The following is a 22,743-nucleotide window of genomic DNA, read 5'->3' on the forward strand; positions in this document are numbered from 1 at the left end:
CCTTGCCCACACCCAAAAAAGCCTATGAAAAGCCAATGAAAGGTACCAGGGGCATCTCATGGGGCTCCCTACTGACCCCGGGCCCTCGAGTGCTCGAATGGTCAGTCCGCCCCTGGACATACAGTAACTGGCCGTGATGTTATCTCTCACACACCAACAACACGTCAGCATTAAACGTCTCATAAGCCGACACTCCCCTTTAATAGCACCATCTATTTTTTTTTTTCTTCCTCCCGCAGTCATAACTTTGTAAAATCCAGTATTGATCCGTGCACTTAACAGCGCCACTTGTCAAAAGTGTAATACTATTAGCGGATCCTTGGCGTAATGTGGTCAGCCAACGCCAAGATGAAGATGAGAAGGCCGTATTTGGCTTCGATAATTGGCTAAATATATTCCCTTCCATCTGCAGCCCTGGGCATTCCTCGCTGATAAGGTATCATATTCATTTTCATTAAAGGCTCCAAAGAGGTGGAAGCATTTTTTTTTCGCCCGTGCGTTGTTTCTCTGGTTAATTGCGCAGTTTGTATTCCCGGCTGACAGTTTGAGGAGGTCACTCCGACTTTTAATTATTTATTTATTTTTTGGGGGGTTATTGCCATTATTGAGCATTTTAGGATGTTATCTCTGCCTGGAGAGAACCAGCCGCAGGAAGAAGCATCGCAACCAGCAGTCGCAGCAAGGTGAGTGTATGCAGAGCTGATACATGCGGTATGTAAAAAGCAACGCAATCTCTTAACCCCTCGCCTGCCGGGCACTTATACCCCCTTCCTTACCAGGCCAATTTTCAGCTTTCAGCGCTGTCGCATTTTGAATGACAATTGCGCGGTCATGCAAGATTGTACCCATATGAGATGTTTATTGTTTTTTTTCTCACAAATAGAGCTTTCTTTTGGTGGTATTTAATCGCTGCTGGGCGCTTTACTTTTTGCGCTATAAACAGAAAAAAAGTGCAAAAATTTGAAAAAAAAAAGTTTCTTTGTTTCTATTATAAAATTTTTCAAACAGGTAATTTTTCTCCTTCAGTGATGTGTGTTGATGAGGCAGCACTGATGGGCACTGATAGGCAGCACTAATAGGCGGCACTGATGGGCACTGATAGGCAGCACTGATAGGCGGCACCAGGGGCGGACTGACAACTCATGGGGCCCCCGGGCAATAGGGGATCATGGGGCCCCTGTGTCCTTGCCCAAACTCAAAAAAGCCTATGAAAAAGGTACCAAGGGCATCTCATGGGACCCCCTACTGACCCCGGGCCCTCTGGCAGTGCCTGAGTTTCCAAATGGTCAGTCCGCCCCTGGGCGGCACTGATAGGCAGCACTAATGAGGTGGCACGCATAGGCAGCACTGATAGGCAGCACTAATGAGGTGCCACGGATAGGCGGCACTGATAGGTGACACTGATAGACAGCACTGATAGGTGGCACTGACTGGCATCACTGCTGGGCACTGACTGGCGGCACTGCTAGGCATTGACTGGCGCAACTGCTGGGCACTGACTGGCACAGCCGCTGGGCACTGACAGGTGGCACTGACTGGCGGCACTGCTGGGCTGCACTGATGGGCACTGGTGGGTGGCACTGGTGGACACAGGTGGGTGGCACTGGTGGACACAGGTGGGTGGCACTGCTGGGCACAGGTGTGTTTCACTGCTGGGTGGCACAGGTGGGTGCACTGCTGGGCACAGGTGCGTGGAACTGGTGGGTGGCACTGCTGGGCACCGATCATCAGGGCACTGATCATTGATCATCAGTGCCCTGATGATCAGTGCCGATCCCTGCTCTGACATCTGCCGGTTCTCGGCAGTACTTTCCTCACGCTCTGACCGCACAGCGCTGTTCCCCAAGCAGCCGGTGCCATGATCGGACACAGATTAAAGTGGTTGTGAACCCTTTAAATACCCAGGGAAGTGACTGGCCTCTGGTGACACACAGAGATTAAACAAATCCTCCTACATACTGTAAGTTGTACCTGTTTATCTGCAGTCTTCTCTTCTCTACATCTATTTAAAGTCCAGAACAGGGGCGGACTGACAACTCATGGGGCCCCCGGGCAATAGGGGATCATGGGGCCCCTGTGTCCTTGCCCAAACTCAAAAAAGCCTATGAAAACGGTACCGGGGCATCTCATGGGGCCCCCTACTGACCCCGGGCCCTCTGGCAGTGCCCGAGTTTCCAAATGGTCAGTCCGCCCCTGGTCCAGAATTTATAAAGCTTGTCTGAATTTCCAGAAAATGGACAGCTGATTGAAGGAAAGGGACACACACCCCCTTCATACAGCACATAGGAACAGTTGAGGCTGTCATTCAGCTGGAGGTCCCTCCCCTGTCACCTTTTTTCTCTTGGTGTCAGGAAAACTCATCAGAAGTGATTCATGCTGATAGCAGAGGAATGAAGGAGCAGACAGAAATGACACTTAATGCTCTGGACTACGACAAATACACATAATAGAGGGATATGCTTTGTTCATTATTTATTTATTTCAGGTACTTATATAGCGCCATCAATTTACGCAGCACTTTACATATATATTGTACATTCACATCAGTCCCTAACCCTCAAGGGGCGTACAATCTAAGGTCCCTAACCCTCAAGGGGCGTACAATCTAAGGTCCCTAACCCTCAAGGGATGTACAATCTAAGGTCCCTAACTTACATTCATACATACACATACTAGGGACAATTTAGACAGGAGCCAATTCACCTACCAGCATGTCTTTGGGGTGTGGAAGGAAACCGGAGTACCCGGAGGAAACCCACGCAGGCACAGGGAGAACATGCAAACTCCAGGCAGGTGGTGCCGTGGTTGGGATTCAAACCGATGACCCGATTACTGCCAGGCGGAAGTGCTAACCATTTTGTTCATATTTCATGTCTGACGTTTACAACCACTTTAACCTCTTGGCGCTGGCCGAACGCAAATGTGTGGCCTTCCGGAATCTGGGTCTAGACGCCGAGCGGCCGGAAATTTGCGTTCTATTAAAAAAACATTGATCGGGAACTTTCCTGATCATGTGACCGACATGACAGCGAATCACGGCAGTCACTTGACCGTAAAACCCCACCCCGCCTCCCGCCTCCTGGAACTGTTAAAGGGCTGGGAGGCGCCGGCGCCAAGGGGTTAAATAGAGAAAACAAATGCAGCCATCACCTCTAGAGATTGGTAAGCTGCAATATATTACATTTTTATTTTTGCGATTTGATAGCACTTGAAGTCATTTTTAATGAAACGTTTATATTTCTAGAAGTTTCTTCTTCATTTACTTGTTACTTTGTAAAAAGAAGATCAGCCGTGGCCTTCCAGCTGTTGATAGACGATATCACCCGCACGGGGAGTGCATTGTTTTTAGTAAGCCGGATGATTCACAGACTTTGCGTTGTGAGAAGGCGCGGTCCCTGTCAGTCGCCATTCATTTTTTTTTCTACAAAGAGGTTTGTGGTTTCTTTCCGAATATTCATCAAGCTTTACGCTTTGGGGACATTTTAAAAGGAACGTCTGTTCATCGGAGTTTCTCGTAGACTGTCGGCCTCCAAAAGTTTTCTTGGAAGTTCTTTGCCAGCCAGGCCAGGAAGGTGGGAGTTAAGTGCCACTCCGGCTCCCAGGCAAAGCGGAAAAATGATTTGCGTGATGCAGGAAACGCAGAGCCCCCCTCCCCTCCCATCGCCGACTGCCTGCCAAACATTTGCATTTAAAAGACTTTACTTTGGGGTAATGAGATTTTGATACCACCCGAAGGTTAAGTTTGTAAGATGCAAATGAGCATTTTATCATGCTTCTGCAAATCCAAATATCTTAACAGACACTTAAAATAAACCTCTGCCTGCGAACGGGGAGCAGAAGAATACAAAACATGGAAGAAAAGAAGGATTTCGCTTTTGAACCTTTTCTGACATTTAAAGTGCACCTGTTACCCACAAGACAAGGGCGGCGGCCATATTGCTGCATAAGCAGCCAGGCAGGCAACAGACCATTCAAAGGAAACTTGTGACGCCCTCTGCTGGATAAAATAGGTATTAAAGCTGACCTCCAGGCTTGCACAGTTGTACCGCCTCCTCTCCTGGACATGTGCAGAACGGAAAAATGTTCAACTCGTTTCCTTTCGATTTATTATTTAAAGGAAAAGTTCAATTCTGCAAACATGTTACATGTTTCACCCACTTTTAGGGTGGAACATGTAACATGTTCCCATAGCTGCAGCCGCCGCCCCCCTCCCTCTGACATAATCTGGGGAGAAGTTCTGTCAAACAGCATGGCCGTGCGGGGCTCCGCCCACATAGCCGCATCATTCATTCACAGACTTCCATGAATGAAGGAACTACAAGTCCCGGCAGCCTTGTCGGCTTGTAGTTTTCAATGAACTACCAGGGTGCTGTGGAGTTCCGTGAATATTCATTGAAGCTTCCTGTCAGAATATCTGCCGTACATCCCATACATTCTGTACATCCCATACATTCTGTACATCCCATACATTCTGTACATCTTATACATCCCATATATCCCATACATTCTGTACATCCCATACATCTCATACATCCCGTACATCTCATACATCCCATACATTCTGTACATCTCATACATCTCATACATCCCATACATCCCGTACATTCTGTACATCTCATACATGCCATGCATCCCGTACATTCTGTACATCTCATACATCCCGTACATTCTGTACATCTCATACATCCCGTACATCTCATACATCTCATACATCCCATACATCCCGTACATCTCATACATCCCGTACATCTCATACATCCCGTACATCTCATACATCCCGTACATCTCATACATCCCGTACATCCTATACATCCCGTACATCCCGTACATCTCATACATCCTGTGCATCTCATATATGCAGTACATCTCATACATCCCGTACATCTCATACATCCCGTACATCCCTTACATCCCGTACATCCCGTACATCTCATACATCCTGTGCATCTCATATATGCAGTACATCTCATACATCCCGTACATCCCATACATCCCGTACATCTCATACATCCCGTACATCTCATACATCCCGTACATCTCATACATCCCGTACATCTCATACATGCCGTACATCTCATACATACCGTACATCCCACCCATACATCCCGTACATCTCATACATCCCGTACATCTCATACATCTCGTACATCCCATACATCCCGTACATCTCATACATCTCATACATCCCGTACATCCCATACATCCCATACATCCCATACATCTCATACATCCCATACATCCCATACATCTCATACATCTCGTTCATCCCGTACATCTCAAACATCCCGTACATCTCATACATCCCATACATTTCATACATCCCATACATTTCATACATCTCGTACATCTCATACATCCCATACATCCCGTACATCTCATGCATCCCGTACATCTCATACATCCCGTACATTTCATACATCCCGTACATTTCATACATCCCGTACATCTCATACATCCCATACATCCTTACATCCCATAAATCTCATACATACCGTACATCTCATACATCCCATATATCTCGTACATCCCATACATCTCATACATCCCGTACATCCCATACATCCCATACATCCCGTACATCTCATACATACCGTATATCTCATACATCCCATACATCTCATACATCCCATACATCCCATACATCCCATACATCTCATACATCCCATACATCTAATACATCTCGTACATCCCGTACGTCTCATACATCCCCATACATCCCGTACATCTCATACATCCCATACATCCCCTACATCTCGTACATCTCATACCTCCCGTACATCTCATACATCCCCTACATCTCATATATCCCGTACATCCCATACATCCCCTACATCCCATACATCCCCTACAGCTCATACATCCCCGTACATCTCATACATCCCATACATCTCGTACATCCCATACATCTCGTACATCCCGTACATCTCATACATCTCTTACATCCCATACATCTCATACATCTCGTACATCCCATATATTTCATACATCCCATACATCCTATACATCCCATACATCTCGTACATCCCATATATTTCATACATCCCACACATCTTATACATCCCATACATCTCGTACATCTCATACATCTCGTACATCCCGTACATCTCGTACATCCCATACATCTCGTACATCCCGTACATCTCGTACATCTCATACATCTCATACATCTCTTACATCCCGTACATCTCGTACATCTCATACATCCCGTACATCTCGTACATCCCATACATCCTGTACATCCCGTACATCTCGTACATCCCATACATCTAATACATCCTGTACAGCAAGCAGATATTCTGACGGGTCTGCAGGAGACCTACATGGCATCAGCGATTTACTGATCACTGGTGTAATGCTTTCCAGGCTTCTGCAGACAAAAATAATAAATGCACGTTTTTTTTTACCTGCAAAAAAATGTGCATTTATTATTTTTGTCCAAAAGGTGAACTTATCCTTTTTTAAATAATATAGTTTAGTTAATTTAATTTAATTCTTTTTTGGAATTTGTTTTGTTTAATGGTTTCCAAATTCGATTTAGAATTTTTCAAATTCAGTTGAATTGAAATCAATTCGACCAAATTTGGAAAATTCTAATCGAATTAAAAAACCAATAAATGAAACAAAGTCCGAAAAAGAATTGAATTCAATTCGACCTAATCAAAAAGTATCAAATCAGCATTTGAATTCTAATTCATTCTATTCGAAATTTAAATTTCGGAACACAGTTATATTCTTTCTATTTTGTTCTATTATTTTTTTCTATTTCATTTTTTTCTATCCTTTTTTTTGTCTATTCTCTTATTTTCTATTCTAATCTATTTTATTCCAATTTTTATTCTATTAAAAATTCAAATTTCGGAAGATGGTTATATTTCTATTTTATTATTTTTCCTATTCTTTTTTCTATTCTATTCCCCTTATTTTCTATTTTATTCTATTCTTTTGTTTTCTATTCTATTCTGTTTTACTCTATTCTTTTCTATTTTATTCAATTCTATTCCTTTTTTTCTTTTCTATTCTATTCATTTTTTTATTTGATTTGATTCAAATTTTGAATGACATTTTGTGTCATTATTTTAAATTCATTCATATTCATTACTATTGTAATTCGGAAATTTTAATACATCCATATCTCCAAAAAATTGTCAAAATTTTAATTCAGAACAAAACGAACTGCACGTCTCTAATAATCACCCATATTTGCATAGCTCCTCCCAAGAATCTGTGTGAACCGCTTAGAAAAGATTGGAGTGTCACTCTAAGGCATGTGAACCTCCCGCTTCGATGGACCTCACTGGTATGGGTGCCGGCATCTCAAGTTTTCATCCAAAAGTGCTGTGTATGAGTGGTGTAAAGATTCCGCACTCCTGTCAACGCAATCCCAGATGAGAGGGAATAAGTAGCAGCCTGAGCTTGGGCTCCTCCCAAGCCATGCCCTTTGACGCGTTTCGCCCCACCCCCCAAGAACCAGCACACTGCTTACCTGGGCTGAGGGCGTGCTCCTATGTGAGATGGTCAGCAAGCGGTTAAGTAAATAATTCAAAAGCAAACATTTATTTATTTCAGGTACTTATATAGCGCCGTCAATTTACGCAGCACTTTACATATATATTGTACATTCACATCAGTCCCTAACCCTCAAGGAGTGTACAATCTAAGGTCCCTAATTCATATACTAGGACCAATTTAGACAGGAGCCAATTCACCTACCAGCATGTCTTTGAGGAAACCGGAGTACCAGGAGGAAACCCACGCAGGCACAGGGAGAACAAATAAACTCCAGGCAGGTGGTGCCGTGGTTGGGATTTGAACCAATGACCTGAGTACTGCCAGGCGGAAGTGCTAACCATTAAGCCACATTGCATATTACCGATTCTTAGATGTAATGGCTGCATTCGTTTTCTTTTTTAGGCTTTCCATCCTTTAATTTCATCTGATGTGCTGGCCAATAAGTCTGTTTTTCAACAGAACAAGCTCTCTTCCAGATGTACCAGTCTACACTGGCACAGGTGTCAAAATGGCGGCCCTCCAGCTGTTGCCAAACTACAAATTACAAGACTGACAGTTACAAGCATGACACCAGCAACAATTGGGACCTCCCAGCAACAATAGACCCCTCCATCAACCGTAGATCTCTCCCAGCAACCCTAAATCCCCCACCAGCAATAATGAAACCTCCCAGCAACAATATACCCCTCCCCCAACCGTAGATCTCTCCCAGCAACCCTAGATCCCCTACCAGCAACAATGGATCCTCCCAGCAACAATAGTCCCCTCCATCAACAGTAGATCTCTCCCAGAAACCCTAGATCCTCCACCAGCAACAATGGGACCTCCCAGCAACAATACACCCCTCCCTCAACCGTAGATCTCTCCCGTTGATCTCTCCCATCCCCGCAGGATGGATCGGATCTGTGGATTGAGCATAATGAATCAGAGTCCGATCCATCCTGCGGGGATCGTCTGCTTTCTTTACAACTTACCTTTTCGTGGAGCGGGTCCGGTGTCACCCCGTATGGGTTGCATTCCGACGATCCCTGCAGGATGGATCGGATCTGCGGATTGGGGAGCATAATGGATCGGACTCCGATTCATTATGCTCAATCTGCAGATCCGATCCATCCTGCGGAGATCGTCGGAATGCAACCTACATGAGGTGACACCGGACCCGCTCCACGAAAAGGTAAGTTGTAAAGAAAGCAGACGATCCCCGCAGGATGGATCGGACTCAGATTCATTATGCTCAATCCACAGATCCGATCCATCCTGCGGGGATCGTCGCATGTTGTTATCGCAGCCAAGTGTTATCACACTGGGTGACACCAACCCTAGGGACGCCCCTGATCCAGGGTGAGACTTCCAGTAATTAATAAAGACCGCTCACTGCTGCTCTCTCTCCTTGTGCAGGGTTACTAGTCTTGTCTCCGCCCCCTCCTGTAGTTTTCTGCAGCAGGTGGAGCCTGCTGGGCCCCTCCCACAGCTCTGCTTTCTGCCCAGGCTATGTACAGCACAGTGATGATGTCACTGCTACGTTTACAAGGTAACATCTGGGTTTGCAAATGCATTCTGTGCACACAAGGCCGAATATGTCCTTTATGGTAACTGAGAAATATATTTTTGGTGCCTGGAGTTCAGCTTTAATATTTTTTTTTTTCTATCATGTCAGTTTGGCCGCATTGCCAAACACCTCTGCCTATTATCCCTGCTTAAGCTCTGTAATGTCCCCGCTTTTCACATACAATGAAACTTCCATTTTCCGAGATTTTAATTACGTGTGGCTTGTCGAGCCGCGAGGGGGTAGAGAGATTCATAATTTCAGCCTAATACCATAGTAACCGCTTGGATGTAACATTTTAATGTCACATTGGACGGTCTTGAATAGAAAAAAAAAAACGAGAGCGAGCGGAGAGAGAAAGAGGTGTGCGATTTATCGTCTGACACAACTGTAATTACCTATGGAAAAAAATAGCAGAAAAGCAATCCGCAGGTTCATTTTTTTGTCTACCGGGTTTTTATTTTCTTTTTTACCGTACCGATTGGCTTTTGCCAATTTTTTATGTTTTTTTTTTCAGTCTGCTTTTGTGATTCTTTTCAATAGTCCACTTTTTCTTTTTTTATTATTGGCCAGGCAGGAGGTATTGAACACCTGTGCTTATTCAAATCATTGTAATTGCCCCCGTAGTCTCTAAGTTTTCCATTTCCAGCTTCCAAAAAAAAAACATTTTAGCGGTCAGCTTTCAAGAGATTTGGCACCATCACTCGAAACTCTGAAAAGGACCCGATGAGCGATCGATCCTTTTAGGTTGTTTGAAAATCCACTTTCATTTTTTTTTTTTTTTAAATTATGGGAAATAGACTCAAAGAAAAAAGGCCAATTGAAATACCGCTTCAGTAAAAAGGTCCTTATTAAATGCTTGAAAATAATTTTTAAAACTCGATAATTACTGCAGAACTCAAATGCTTCCCCCCGCCCCGCCTCATTAGGAGTAATTTAACCAACTTTCCATAGAACTGCAAAAATTGTGACATAAATTTGTTACGTTGTCCGCCGAACGTGAAGATTAAACAGTTTAACTTTGCTATATAGGATGTAATCAAGGTAATTATTGTTCACAATGAGTTTGGATTAAAAAGATAGATTGCTGTGATTTACAGAGATATTGTGAACAATGGAGGCAAGTTATTATGTTCTTTATTAAATATAATTCGGCATAATATTAGAAATTGCTTTACAGCTAACATATATAGCGGGAAAGAAGTTTTGATTGTTAGCACCCAACTCCAGACAAAACTCTTTCTTTTGTCCTACCTTTAGGCATTTGCTAGATAGAAATGGTGGTTCTAGGTCAGTGGTCTCAAAACAGTGGCCCAGGGGCCAGATGTGGCCCTTTGCTTGCCTTTATCTGGCCCTGTGGGGTACTTTTGCTCCCCTGATACAAGACACTAATCCTCCCACTGACACCAACAATTGGGCATTATTCCTCCCAATGTCCAAAAACAAATGGGCATTATTCCTCCCACTGACACCAACAATTGGCATTATTCCTCCCACTGACACCAATGATGGGGCACTATTCCTTCCACTGACAACAACAGGCATGATTCCTCACTCTTACAGCAATGATTGGGGCATTATTCCTCCCACTGACACCAATGATGGGGCATGATTCATCCCACCGACACCAATGATGGGGCACTATTCCTCCCACTGACACCAATGATGGGGCACTATTCCTTCCACTGACAACAACAGGAAGAAATCCTCCCACTGATACCAACAATGGGGAATGATTCCTCCCACTGACACCAATGATGGGGCACTATTCCTCCCACTGATACCAACAATGGGGAATGATTCCTCCCACTGACACCAATGATGGGGCATTATTCCTTCCACTGACAACAACAGGCATGATTCCTGCCACTGACAGCAATGATGGGGCATTATTCCTCCCACTGACACCAATGATGGGGCACTATTTCTTCCACTGACAACAACAGGCATAAATCCTCCCACTGACACCAACAATGGGGCATGATTCCTACCACTGACACCAATAATGGGGCACTATTCTTTCCACTGACAACAACAGGCATTATTCCTCCCACTGACACCAACAATGGGGCATGATTCCTCCCACTGACACCAATAATGGGGCACTATTCTTTCCACTGACAACAACAGGCATTATTCCTCCCACTGACACCAACAATGGGGCATGATTCCTCCCACTGACACCAATAATGGGGCACTATTCTTGCCACTGACAACAACAGGCATTATTCCTCCCACTGACACCAACAATGGGGCATGATTCCTCCCACTAACACCAATAATGGGGCACTATTCTTTCCACTGACAACAACAGGCATTATTCCTCCCACTGACACCAACAATGGGGCATGATTCCTCCCACTGACACCAACAATGGGGCATGATTCCTCCCACTGACACCAACAATGGGGCATGATTCCTCCCACTGACACCAACAATGGGGCATGATTCCTCCCACAGACACCAACAATGGGGCATGATTCCTCCTACTGAAACCACTGACACCAATGAGTGGCAGACACTGCAATACTAGATGAGCTTTTTATTACTCAATATCACGTGAGTGCTTTTAACCCTTCATGAATAAAACTCTTGTGTAAATACTGCACTTAGGTGGCGCCTCCTTTTCTCTCCCTTATCCTTAACTACAGAGCTGGCAGCACTCTGAGGATGGCAGCCGTTGATGTACCCTTCATCTCCTAATAAGACTTATGAACTTCATGACGTATTCATGGTTACTGCTGTATACCAGGTACCCTTAAAGTATCGGACATACTGTGTGCCAGAAGATCTTCTTTATAGACATTCTGTAGCCTTCTGTGGATGTTGGACAGCCCATCCCCCTTCTTTCATCAAAAACTCACTGAAGGTACGTTGCTTCTGCACAGAATACATTATTTACCTGCAATGAAAAAAGATGTACTAAAGAGGAAGAGTTACTCTATCACATTGAATGATCTTTTGTAAGTTATTTAAAAAGTTTTGTGTACTTTTGCATTACTTTCAGTACATCACCCATATATAGATGCCTTGAAGGCTGACCATGCTTTGCTCAATCAGCTGCACATGTGTGAAACTAAGGGAAGCTCCCTCCATGCAAGATCTCATTTGTCAAAATGAGTAGGAAACCTCTGAAAATTAAACAGACTTCATCACATACTTGTTGATGAGATTTAGAGATACAAAATTATGGCAGATAGCTTGGCTAGATGGGCTTTGCTTGGGAAGAAGAAGAAGAGGAAGAAGAAGAGGAAGAAGAAGAAGAAGAGGAAGAAGAAGAAGAAGAGGAAGAAGAAGAAGAAGAGGAAGAAGAAGAGGAAGAAGAAGAGGAAGAAGAAGAAGAGGAAGAAGAAGAGGAAGAAGAAGAAGAGGAAGAGGAAGAAGAAGAAGAAGATATTATACATGGAGATCATATCCCCCCTTAATCTCCTCTTCTAATGGAGTCAGACTAATAACAACTAAAGAAACCGGCCAATGATTAGAATAAACACAGATAAGCCCAGTAAAAATGCACTCCAAACAATCACAGAAGTAATCCAGGGTATGAACAGTCAAATGGAAGTCAGACCTCCATCTAGAGCAAGAGGAAATGGACTAACCTGTTGACCATGCACAGGCTGAACGTGCAGCAATCTGACTAAGCAATTCTGATTGGGCCAGGTGTGCACAAATGTGCAGCAGTCTAATTAGGCAATCCTGATTCGGCTAAGTGTGCACAAATGTGCAGCAGTCTAATTAGGCAATCCTGAATCGGCTAAGTGTGCACAAATGTGCAGCAGTCTAATTAGGCAATCCTGATTCGGCTAAGTGTGCACAAATGTGCAGCAGTCTAATTAGGCAATCCTGAATCGGCTAAGTGTGCACAAATGTGCAGCAGTCTAATTGAGCAATCCTGATTGGGCCAGGTGAGCACACGTTAATCTGTTTACCATATATGCTTTTACACTTCATTCTAACTTTTTGGGCCTTTCCTCTTTATACTCTTTTCCCCTTTTGTTACCTGTTGCTATAGTCTGTAGAAGGCTTATAGTAACTAAAAAAAAGTGAAATTTTTACCCACTTTTGTTAAAAATGTACACCTAACAGGAAAATGACAATCAAAGGTTTTCTTATGAGACAGTCCAGGTCTTGGTAGCTTTTCATTATACCGCTGGCCATATAAATTGAAAGCGAGACATCTCCACCATTATAATCATTTACCGGGCCCTGGCCGTCATAATATAATAGTTTTCTTGAACGTAAAACCTAGAGCAATCCTCTAATATTCCAGAACTAAGTAATGAGGGTGATTTGAAAGGAAAAAGGAAGAAAAAAAAAAGATTCACTTTGCAGAGCTAAAGCTCTAATTTAATTGGAAAGTCGGCTTTCAAAAAGTGCTACAACAAGCCCCAGATAAGGCCTAAGCCGGCTGGAGAGATAGCTTTGCCGTACATACCCAGGCACCACGTTTGATGAGGTCAGCAGAGCCGTTTCACAATCTACGCTGCTAAAACCTGCGAGAGCCAAGTTAAAGCCATTCAGATGGTCAGATGTAGACTTTGTCTCCATGACAATTTTTTTTTTCCAGCGAACAGAGGAGGGAAATGAAAGAAGCAATTTACATGAGAATGAAGCTGAACGCTTTATAATAAAATATTTTCCTTAAACCACTCTGTAAGGTGAGACGGGGGACTCTTAAAGGATAATTCTACCTCAAAACTGGATTTGTAGAAGAAACGGTAAAAAACATAAAATACAAGTTACCTTGATTTGGTCCCTTGAGCTGCTGTTGTGGCCCAGAAAGAAAACTTTAAGTGGACTAAAAGCTAATGTCTTTAAAGCAGAACTTGATCCGAAAACAACAAGATAAAAATAATGATGATGATTACCCCCGGTTCACATATATGCGGCTGGGCGGGCCGCATTTTGCGCAGGCACGGGAGCCCATTCATCCCGTGCCCGTCACACGCAGGGAAGAAGTCCCGGCACTTCTTCTGAAAACATAGCCCACACGGGAACCTCGGTTCCCAGTACGGTTGCATTTTCCAGTGTAGGCAGCGTGCCATTAGAACTAAAGGCACCCGCTCGCGGGTCCACATTTCTCTGTGCGGGTGGTGCAGCTGCACGGATTTTCGTGCGGATCGTAGCAGCACCACCCGCACAGATGTGAACCTAGGGTCATACAGGATTTATATAGCGCTGGCAGTTGAGGGCAGAAGGTACAGTTACAATACAATTCAATACAGGAAGAATCAGAGGGCCCCGTTTGTTAGACCTTACAATCTAAAAGGGAGGGTCAAGTGATACAAAAGTTAATAACTGTGGGAGGATGAGCTGATGGAGAGAGTTGCATATCCCATTAATAGTTCAAAATAACAAAACCAACTTTTGCTGCAATATTCACCTTTAATCCAGAGATGTCCTCTGCAGTATTTCTTACATTACAATAGATGTCCTCAGTCTGATGGCCAGCACCATTCAATTCACTTCCTCTAAGTTCATCCAGAACTGGGCAGTGAAAGGAGAAGCAGTGCAGCGATGAGCTCAGATCTCTGTTACTCTCTTCCTTTCTTATTTACTTTTCTTTCTATTTTCCTTCTTTTCACCCTTCTATTTCCTTTCCTTTCCTTCCTTCCTTCCTTTCCCCCTTTCCTTTTCTTTTTTCCTTTCCCATTTTCTTTCCTTTTTCCCTTCCCCTTTCCTTTTCTTTTTCCCTTCCCCTTTCCTTTTCTTTTTCCCTTCCCCTTTCCTCTTTCTCTTCCCCTTTCCTCTTTTTTTTTCCCTTTCCCCTTTCCTTTTCCCTACCCCTTTCCTTTTTCCCTTCCCCTTTCCTCTTTCCCTACCCCTTTCCTTTTCTTTTTCCCTTACTCCTTTCCTTTCCTCTTTCCCTTTCCTCTTTTCTTTTTTCCTTTCCCCTTTACTTTTCTTTTTCCCTTCCCCTTTCCTCTTTTCTTTTTCCCTTCCCCTTTCCTTTCTTCTTTCCCTACCCCTTTCCTTTCCCCTTTCCTTTCCTCTTTTCTTTCCCCTATCCTTTCCTCTTTCCCTACTCCTTTCCTCTTTCCCTTCCCCTTTTCTTTTTTCCTTTCCCCTTTCCTTTTCTTTTTTCCTTTCCCCTTCCCATTTCTTTTTTCCTTTCCCCTTTCCTTTTTCCTTTCCCCTTTACTTTTCTTTTTCCCTTCCCCTTTCCTTGTCTTTTTCCCTTCCCCTTTCCTTTCTTCTTTCCCTACCCCTTTCCTTTCCCCTTTCCTTTCCTCTCCCCTATCCTTTCCTTTTTCCCTACTCCTTTCCTTTTCTCTTTCCCTTCCCATTTCCTCTTTTCTTTTTCCCTTCCCCTTTCCTTTTCTTTTTCCCTTCCCCTTTCCTTTCTTCTTTCCCTACCCCTTTCCTTTCCCCTATCTTTTCCTTTTTCCCTACTCCTTTTCTCTTTCCCTTCCCCTTTCCTCTTTTCTTTTATCCTCTCCCATTTCCTTTTTTTTTTTCCTTTCCCCTTTCCTTTCCCCTTTCCTTTTTCCTTTCACCTTTCCTTTCCTCTTTCCCTTCCCCTTTCCTTTTCTTTTTACCTTCCCCTTTCCTTTCATTTTTACCTTCCCCTTTTTTCCTCTTTCCCTTCCTTGTATACATTTTCTTCTTTCTATCACCTCCTCCCTTTTATTATTCCATGCCCCTACCTTTCTTTATTCCTTCCTTCCTCCCTCACATATCTTTTGCCTTCAACTTTTCCTTTCCTCTTCTCTTCCTTCCTTCCTAGAACTCCAGCTTTTGCTGCAATTTTCACCTTCAATCCAGAGGTTTCCGCTGCAGTATTATTTTACTGCTGTTAGATGTCCTCAGTCTGAAATCCAGCTTCATTCAACCCAGTTCCTCTGAGCCCAGATTGTCCTGGATCCGCCCTCAGCCCCTGACTGGACAATGAAAGAAGAAGCAGCGCAGTGATAAGCTCATTTCTCTGTCATTCTGCTCTCTCCTCCCTATCAGCATGCTTTTAGTCAGCACATGAAATTATTGGCTTCTTGTGCTGTTTATTCCTCTCACACTCCAGTCCTGCTGTATTTGGACTGCAAGAGGTTGATACCATATCAAATTTAGTTAAGTAAACTGTTTGTATGTTAAAAAAAACAATCAATGATGTATTAATAATTACAGAACTGCACTAATATGTGTCTTTTGTATATGCATGGAGTTCAGATTTTTTTCTTTTATTATCCTTTGTTGCATCTCACTGCTACTAATTTTCTACAGCTTCTTTGCAGCTACTTTCTGTCTACATTCACGCCAGCAATGGCTGCATGGTGTTTCTCAGGGTGAGTTTGCTGATGGTGACAATAGTGAGTCATGCCGTCATATTGTGTGTTGAAACAGCCACTTGCAGTTTCCATTGGAAGCCCATGTGACAACACAGGAGCACAATTGGGAGACATAGACAGAGTGTTGTCACCTTATAGCAGGAAGTGCCTAAACAAAGACCTTCCTGTCATGATAACCAGGTAGGTAGGTAGGTATTTAAATGAAAGCTGTAGATTCAAAAGAATTCAGAACTGTGAATCCTGGTGGGGAAATCCTACCATTGGTGTCCCTGAGAGATATAAAAGGCCAGAATGTAATTTTACGATCCAACAACTGCACAACTGATATATCAATTTTTTTTAATGGCGTTGGCCTTTAACTGAACAGGGTTGTCTTGTTTTGAGCACTTAGCGCACACAAGATGCCAGTCATAACTTTTCAGCGCACGTGTAATTGTGAGGACAATTGATGATGTGATGGAAAATGGATTGCTCCTCCGCAGTGTTCCCCTGAAATGTATCGTGTGTTCTCGCTGCCTTCAGTTCATTTTCTTATGACAAGCCAGACTGGAAGCCGACAGCACAGTAATTGTATCATGCTTGCCTCATTCTAACCGCAGACCGCAGATAGACAGCTCTACATCCGAGGCTGGAAGAGAAGAGGAAAAATGAGATTGAAGCACTGGAGAGAGGCTGAGGCCTATCAGAGATATGATAAAATATGATAAAATCACTCTCACGCTATTGTACCAGCCACTCAAACAAATTGATTGGAAGCGATAAAATGACTTTTCAGTGGTGTTTCCTACCAAGTATTTTAGGAGATATGTGAGATAGTGAGAAAAGAGAAAAAGGGAGGAAAGAGAGAGAGAAGAACAAGTTAGGAAGGACGGAAGGAGCAAAGGAAGAAAAGAAAGTAGGGAGGAATGAAAGAAAAGGAAGTGATGAAGGAAGAAAAGGAAGTAGGGAAGAATGGAAGAAAAGGAAGTGACTGTGACGAAGGAAGAAAAGGAAGTAGGGAAGAATGAAACAAAAAAGTAAAGAAAAAAAAGGAAGGGAGGAATGAAAGACAGGGAGGGAGGGCTGGGGAAAGGAAGGAAGGGAAGAATAAAAGAAAAGGAAGTGACGAAGGAGGAAAAGGAAGTAGGGAGGAATGAAAGAAAAGGAAGTGATGAAGGAAGAAAAGGAAGTAGGGAAGAATGGAAGAAAAGGAAGTGACTGTGACGAAGGAAGAAAAGGAAGTAGGGAAGAATGAAACAAAAAAGTAAAGAAAAAAAAGGAAGGGAGGAATGAAAGACAGGGAGGGAGGGCTGGGGAAAGGAAGGAAGGGAAGAATAAAAGAAAAGGAAGTGACGAAGGAGGAAAAGGAAGTAGGGAGGAATGAAAGAAAAGGAAGCAACAAAGGAAGAAAAGGAAGTAGGGAAGAATGAAAGAAAAGGAAGTGACGAAAGAAGAAAAGGAAGTAGGAAAGAATGAAAGAAAAGGAAGTGATTAAGGAAGAAAAAGAAGTAGGGAAGAATGGAAGAAAAGGAAGTGACAAAAGAAAAGGAAGTAGGGAAGAATGAAACAAAAAAGTAAAGAAAAAAAAGGAAGGGAGGAATGAAAGACAGGGAGGGAGGGCTGGGGAAAGGAAGGAAGGACAGGAAGGGAAGAATGAAAGAAAAGGAAGTGACGAAGGAGGAAAAGGAAGTAGGAAGGAATGAAAGAAAAGGAAGCGACAAAGGAAGAAAAGGAAGTAGGGAAGAATGAAAGAAAAGGAAGTGATGAAGGAAGAAAAGGAAGTAGGAAGGAATGAAAGAAAAGGAAGTGACAAAGGAAGAAAAGGAAGTAGGGCAGAATGAAAGAAAAGGAAGAGACGAAGGAAGAAAAGGAGGTAGGGAGGAATGAAAGAAAAGGAAGTGATGAGGGAAGAAAAGGAAGTAGAGAGGAATGAAAGAAAAGGAAGTGACAAAGGAAGAAAAGGAAATAGGTAGGAATGAAAGAAAAGGAAATGACTAAGGAGGAAAAGGAAGGGAGGATGAAAGAGAGGGAGGGAGGGCTGGGGAAAGAAATAAGCAACTAAATAATGAAACAAAGAAGGAAACATAAAGAAAAAGGTAAGAGGGTAGGATGTAGCTGGGAGGGAAGGAAAGAAGAAGGCAAATGAAGGAAGAAAAGAGAGAAGGAAAAAGATAAGAAGGTAGGAAAGAAAGAAGGGAAAAGAAAAAAGAAACAAGAAAAAAGGTAAGTTAGAAAAGAGCTAGGAAGGAAGGAAGAACTGAATGGAGAAAGGTGGGGAAGGTGGGATAGGGGAAAAAAAGAAAACAAATGATAGAACAAAGGAAGTAGGAAAAAAAAAGAAAAACAGAAAAGGAAGTAGGAAGCAATGAAAGAAAAGGAAGTGACGAAGGAAGAAAAGGAAGGAGGGAAGAATGAAAGAAAAGGAAGTTACGAAGGAAGAAAAGGAAGTAGGGAGGAATGAAAGAAAAGGAAGTGATAAGGGAAGAAAAGGAAGTAGGGAGGAATGAGAGAAAAGGAAGTGATAAGGGAAGAAAAGGAAGTAGGGAGGAATGAAAGAAAAAGAAGTGACAAAGGAAGAAAAGGAAATAGGGAGGAATGAAAGAAAAGGAAGTGACAAAGGAAGAAAAGGAAATAGGGAGGAATGAAAGAAAAGGAAATGACTAAGGAGGAAAAGGAAGGGAGGATGAAAGAGAGGAAGGGAGGGCTGGGGAAAGAAATAAGCGACTAAAGAATGAAACAAAGAAGGAAACATAAAGAAAAAAGGTAAGAGGGTAGGATGTAGCTGGGAAGGAAGGAAAGAAGAAGGCAAATGAAGGAAGAAAAGAGAGAAGGAAAAAGATAAGAAGGTAGGAAAGAAAGAAGGGAAAAGAAAAAAGAAACAAGAAAAAAGGTAAGTTAGAAAAGAGCTAGGAAGGAAGGAAGAACTGAATGGAGAAAGGTGGGGAAGGTGGGATAGGGGAAAAAAAGAAAACAAATGATAGAACAAAGGAAGTAGGAAAAAAAAGAAAAACAGAAAAGGAAGTAGGGAGCAATGAAAGAAAAGGAAGTGATGAAGGAAGAAAAGGAAGGAGGGAAGAATGAAAGAAAAGGAAGTGACGAAGGAAGAAAAGGAAGTAGGGAAGAATGAAAGAAAAGGAAGTGATGAAGGAAGAAAAGAAAGTAGGGAGGATTGAAAGAAAAGGAAGTTACGAAGGAAGAATAGAATGTAGGGAGGAATGAAAGAAAAGGAAGTGATGAAGGAAGAAAAGGAAGTAGGAAAAATAAAGAAAAACAGTAAGATGGTAGAAAAGAAGGAGGAGGGAGGGATAGAAGAAAGGAAGCAAATGAAGAAAGAAAAGAAAGGTGCAAAATTAGGGAAAAAGGTAAGATGGTAGGAAAGAGAGCAGAGAATAAGGTAAGAAAGGGAGTGAGAAAGAAAAGGAGAATGGGAGGGAGGAAGTAAAGCAACAAAGAATTTAAAAAAAGGAAACATAATGGAAAAAGGTAAGGTAGTGAAGAGCTAGGAAGGAAGGAAGGAAGGAGGAAAGGAATGGTGGGGAGGGAGAGATGAAAGAAACAAGCAAATAAGGAAACAAAAGATGGAAGGAAGGAAAGAAGGTAGGAAAGAAATAGTGAGGGGGAGGAGTGGTGGAGAAAAGGAATGAAAGATATGGAGGAAGGGATGGAGGGAAAAAGGAAGCAAAGGATGGAAAAAAGTAAGTAGGAAACAGAAAGAAAAAAGATAATGTAGGAAGGAAAGAGATGGCAATGAAGGGAGAAAAGTTGGAAAAAAAAAGAAAAGACAGGAAAAAAAAGAGGAGGGCAAGAAAGGAAAAGAAAAATGGAAGGATGACAATGTTATTAGATATAGTTTAATCCAGGGCTTAAATTTTCGAGTCTAGACCTACTAGCCAGGTACAAACCTTACTCTCCACCAGTTGCCCCACCCAACCTTGCCCAGATCCGCCTCCAACCCCACCCTGGAGCGGCCCCAACCCCGCTCCCAGCCCTACCCCCAACCATGCCCCCTTAAAGTTTATGAAATTACATTTTTCTTTAGAATAAAGAGTCCAAAATATAAAACTGTACACAGTAATGTACAGTATATGCCAACTCCCCTGTACTCCATTATTGTGATATGACATGTATACAGTAGTTACTCCTTGAGTCCCCCGCGGCGGAGGAGAGCGGATCTCTCCTGAACCTGTCCCCTCAGCGGCGATGCCGAAGAATCCAGAAACCGAAACTCGGAAACCGGAACTCGGAAACCGGAACTCGGCTTCACATTGAGGCTTGGAGCGCAGCCACTCCATCATCTGTGCTTGCCACTAGAGAATTTCTCCTCGCATTTGGCGAGCGGCTTTTTCAAGCCCTGGTTTAATCTATGTGGTACTTTGCCCATTAAGGGCAAAGTAACAGGTTTTCTTAATAGTGCATTCCTCCCTCTATCCTGATACCCTTCCTGCTCTCCCCCATTGCTCTGTTCATCTGTGCTGAGAAATATCCAGTACTTCTGGGTATGGGATACCATGTGACCTTGCTCACCTGTTTCAAGGAATGTAGTGCTTGGGTTTGAGCAGGCAATCAACAGCCCAAACATTTTCATGTGGAGGAGGGGAGAATGTCTGCAGGTGACTTTTATGACAGAGGAGAGCGAGGAGGTGGGTGATAATGTGTGTGTGTATGTGTGAGTGTGTAGGGGGGGGTGTAGGGGATGGATAGGGGCAGGAGTGGACTGACCATATGGAAACTCGGGCACTGCCCGAGCTCCCGGGGTCAGTAGGGGGCCCCATGAGATGCCCCTGGTACCTTTTTCATAGGCTTTTTTGAGTTTGGGCAAGGACACAGGGGCCCCATGATTCCCTATTGCCCGGGGGCTCCATGAGTTGTCAGTCCGCATCTGGATAGGGGACAAGAGAACCTGTACCTTTGCCTCCAATGGGTTTGTAAAGTGGATATTTATTTGTGCCCATAACAAATATGGTCCTAAACGTAAGCTTTAAAAAAAATATATAAGCAGAAAAAAATGAATGGGGTTGTATGGGGTTTTAAGAGGTTCTCAGGTCTGTATATGACTTATTTATATGTATCTATCAATGTCTAGGTGAATATAAGAAATGTGAAAGATTGTATTAAAGTAAATAAATCTTGTCAACTTATATTAAAATATAAAAAAAACCTCATTTATTACTTTAAATGGGCAAAGTGAGAATTTCTCTTTAATTTGTAACCTTCGGTACAGGAGCGCTTGGAGCTAATTAATAGGAAATAACACATACGTAAGATCTGAAATTATTTTATTGGCATTTATCTACTAATGACATTTTTTTTAAGTACATGCTGCATCACATATGTTTCCGCCTGTGTCAACCAAGGCAAGACACACATTAATTAATACTCATTTACTGTCTATGTTTCATAAAAAAAAAAACATAAAAAAAAATAGTCTTGTGAAGAAGCAAAGTCTCAACTTAAAGTGAACAAAATCAAATGCCATTTTTTTGATGCAACTTCTTGTAAAGTTCTGCATTGTTTACTTTTCCCCTTTGAAGGTGATTTTTTTTTTCTTTATTTCCTAATGATGTTTTGTACATCCTGATTATAAACAACATCAAACATTTAACTTATATTAATTTTATTTTCTATCAGAATTCTTTAGATACACCCTACATCACAGTGACATAAACAACAATTATCTTAGAATCACCTATATTTCAATATATATGTACTAATAAAAACATTTAATATATTTTTTTTTAAGTAATTAAACCTTATTATCATATATTAAATTCAGAAAGGCCTCATTTATTGCTGTGAATATGAAAAGTGACACGTTGTCTTTTATTTGCAAACTTCAGTCCAATCTTGCAGAAACTCTTGGAACTAATTAAAAATAAATGACACACAAGATCCAAATTTTTTTACAGGTATTTTTTTTTTTCCTAACAAGATTCTTCTATGTATGCCATGTATCATATACAGTGGGGATCGAAAGTTTGGGCACCCCAGCTAAAAATTTGTATTAATGTGCATAAAGAAGCCAAGGAAAGATGGGAATTTCTCCAAAAGGCATCAAATTACAGATTAGACATTCTTATAATATGTCAACAAAAGTTAGATTTTATTTCCATCATTTACACTTTCAAAATAACAGAAAACAAAAAAATGGCATCTGCAAAAGTTTGGGCACCCTGCAGAATTTATAGCATGCACTGCCCCCTTTGGCAAGCTGAGACCTGCCAGTGTCATGGATTGTTCTCAATCATCGTCTGGGAAGACCAGGTGATGTCAATCTCAAAGGTTTTAAATGCCCAGACTCATCTGACCTTGCCCCAACAATCAGCACCATGGGTTCTTCTAAGCAGTTGTCTAGAAAACTGAAACTGAAAATAGTTGACGCTCACAAAGCTGGAGAAGGCTATAAGAAGATAGCAAAGCGTTTTCAGA

The 22,743-nt window shown here is 42.5% G+C and overlaps 1 long non-coding RNA gene across 1 annotated transcript; it reads left to right on the plus strand.

Moving 5' to 3' along the window:
- Positions 1-468: 468 nt before the first annotated feature.
- LOC149467096 (uncharacterized) lies at positions 469-21,732 on the plus strand. Its single transcript, XR_016312030.1, has 3 exons — positions 469-683; positions 11,707-11,924; positions 15,783-21,732. It is a non-coding gene; the product is annotated as an uncharacterized LOC149467096 (long non-coding RNA).
- The last annotated feature ends 1,011 nt before the right edge of the window (positions 21,733-22,743 follow it).

The sequence above is a fragment of the Staurois parvus genome, unplaced genomic scaffold (assembly GCF_062004578.1).
Source record: "Staurois parvus isolate SC_StPar_1 unplaced genomic scaffold, SC_StPar_1.0 ptg000124l, whole genome shotgun sequence".
Lineage (NCBI taxonomy): Eukaryota > Metazoa > Chordata > Amphibia > Anura > Ranidae > Staurois > Staurois parvus.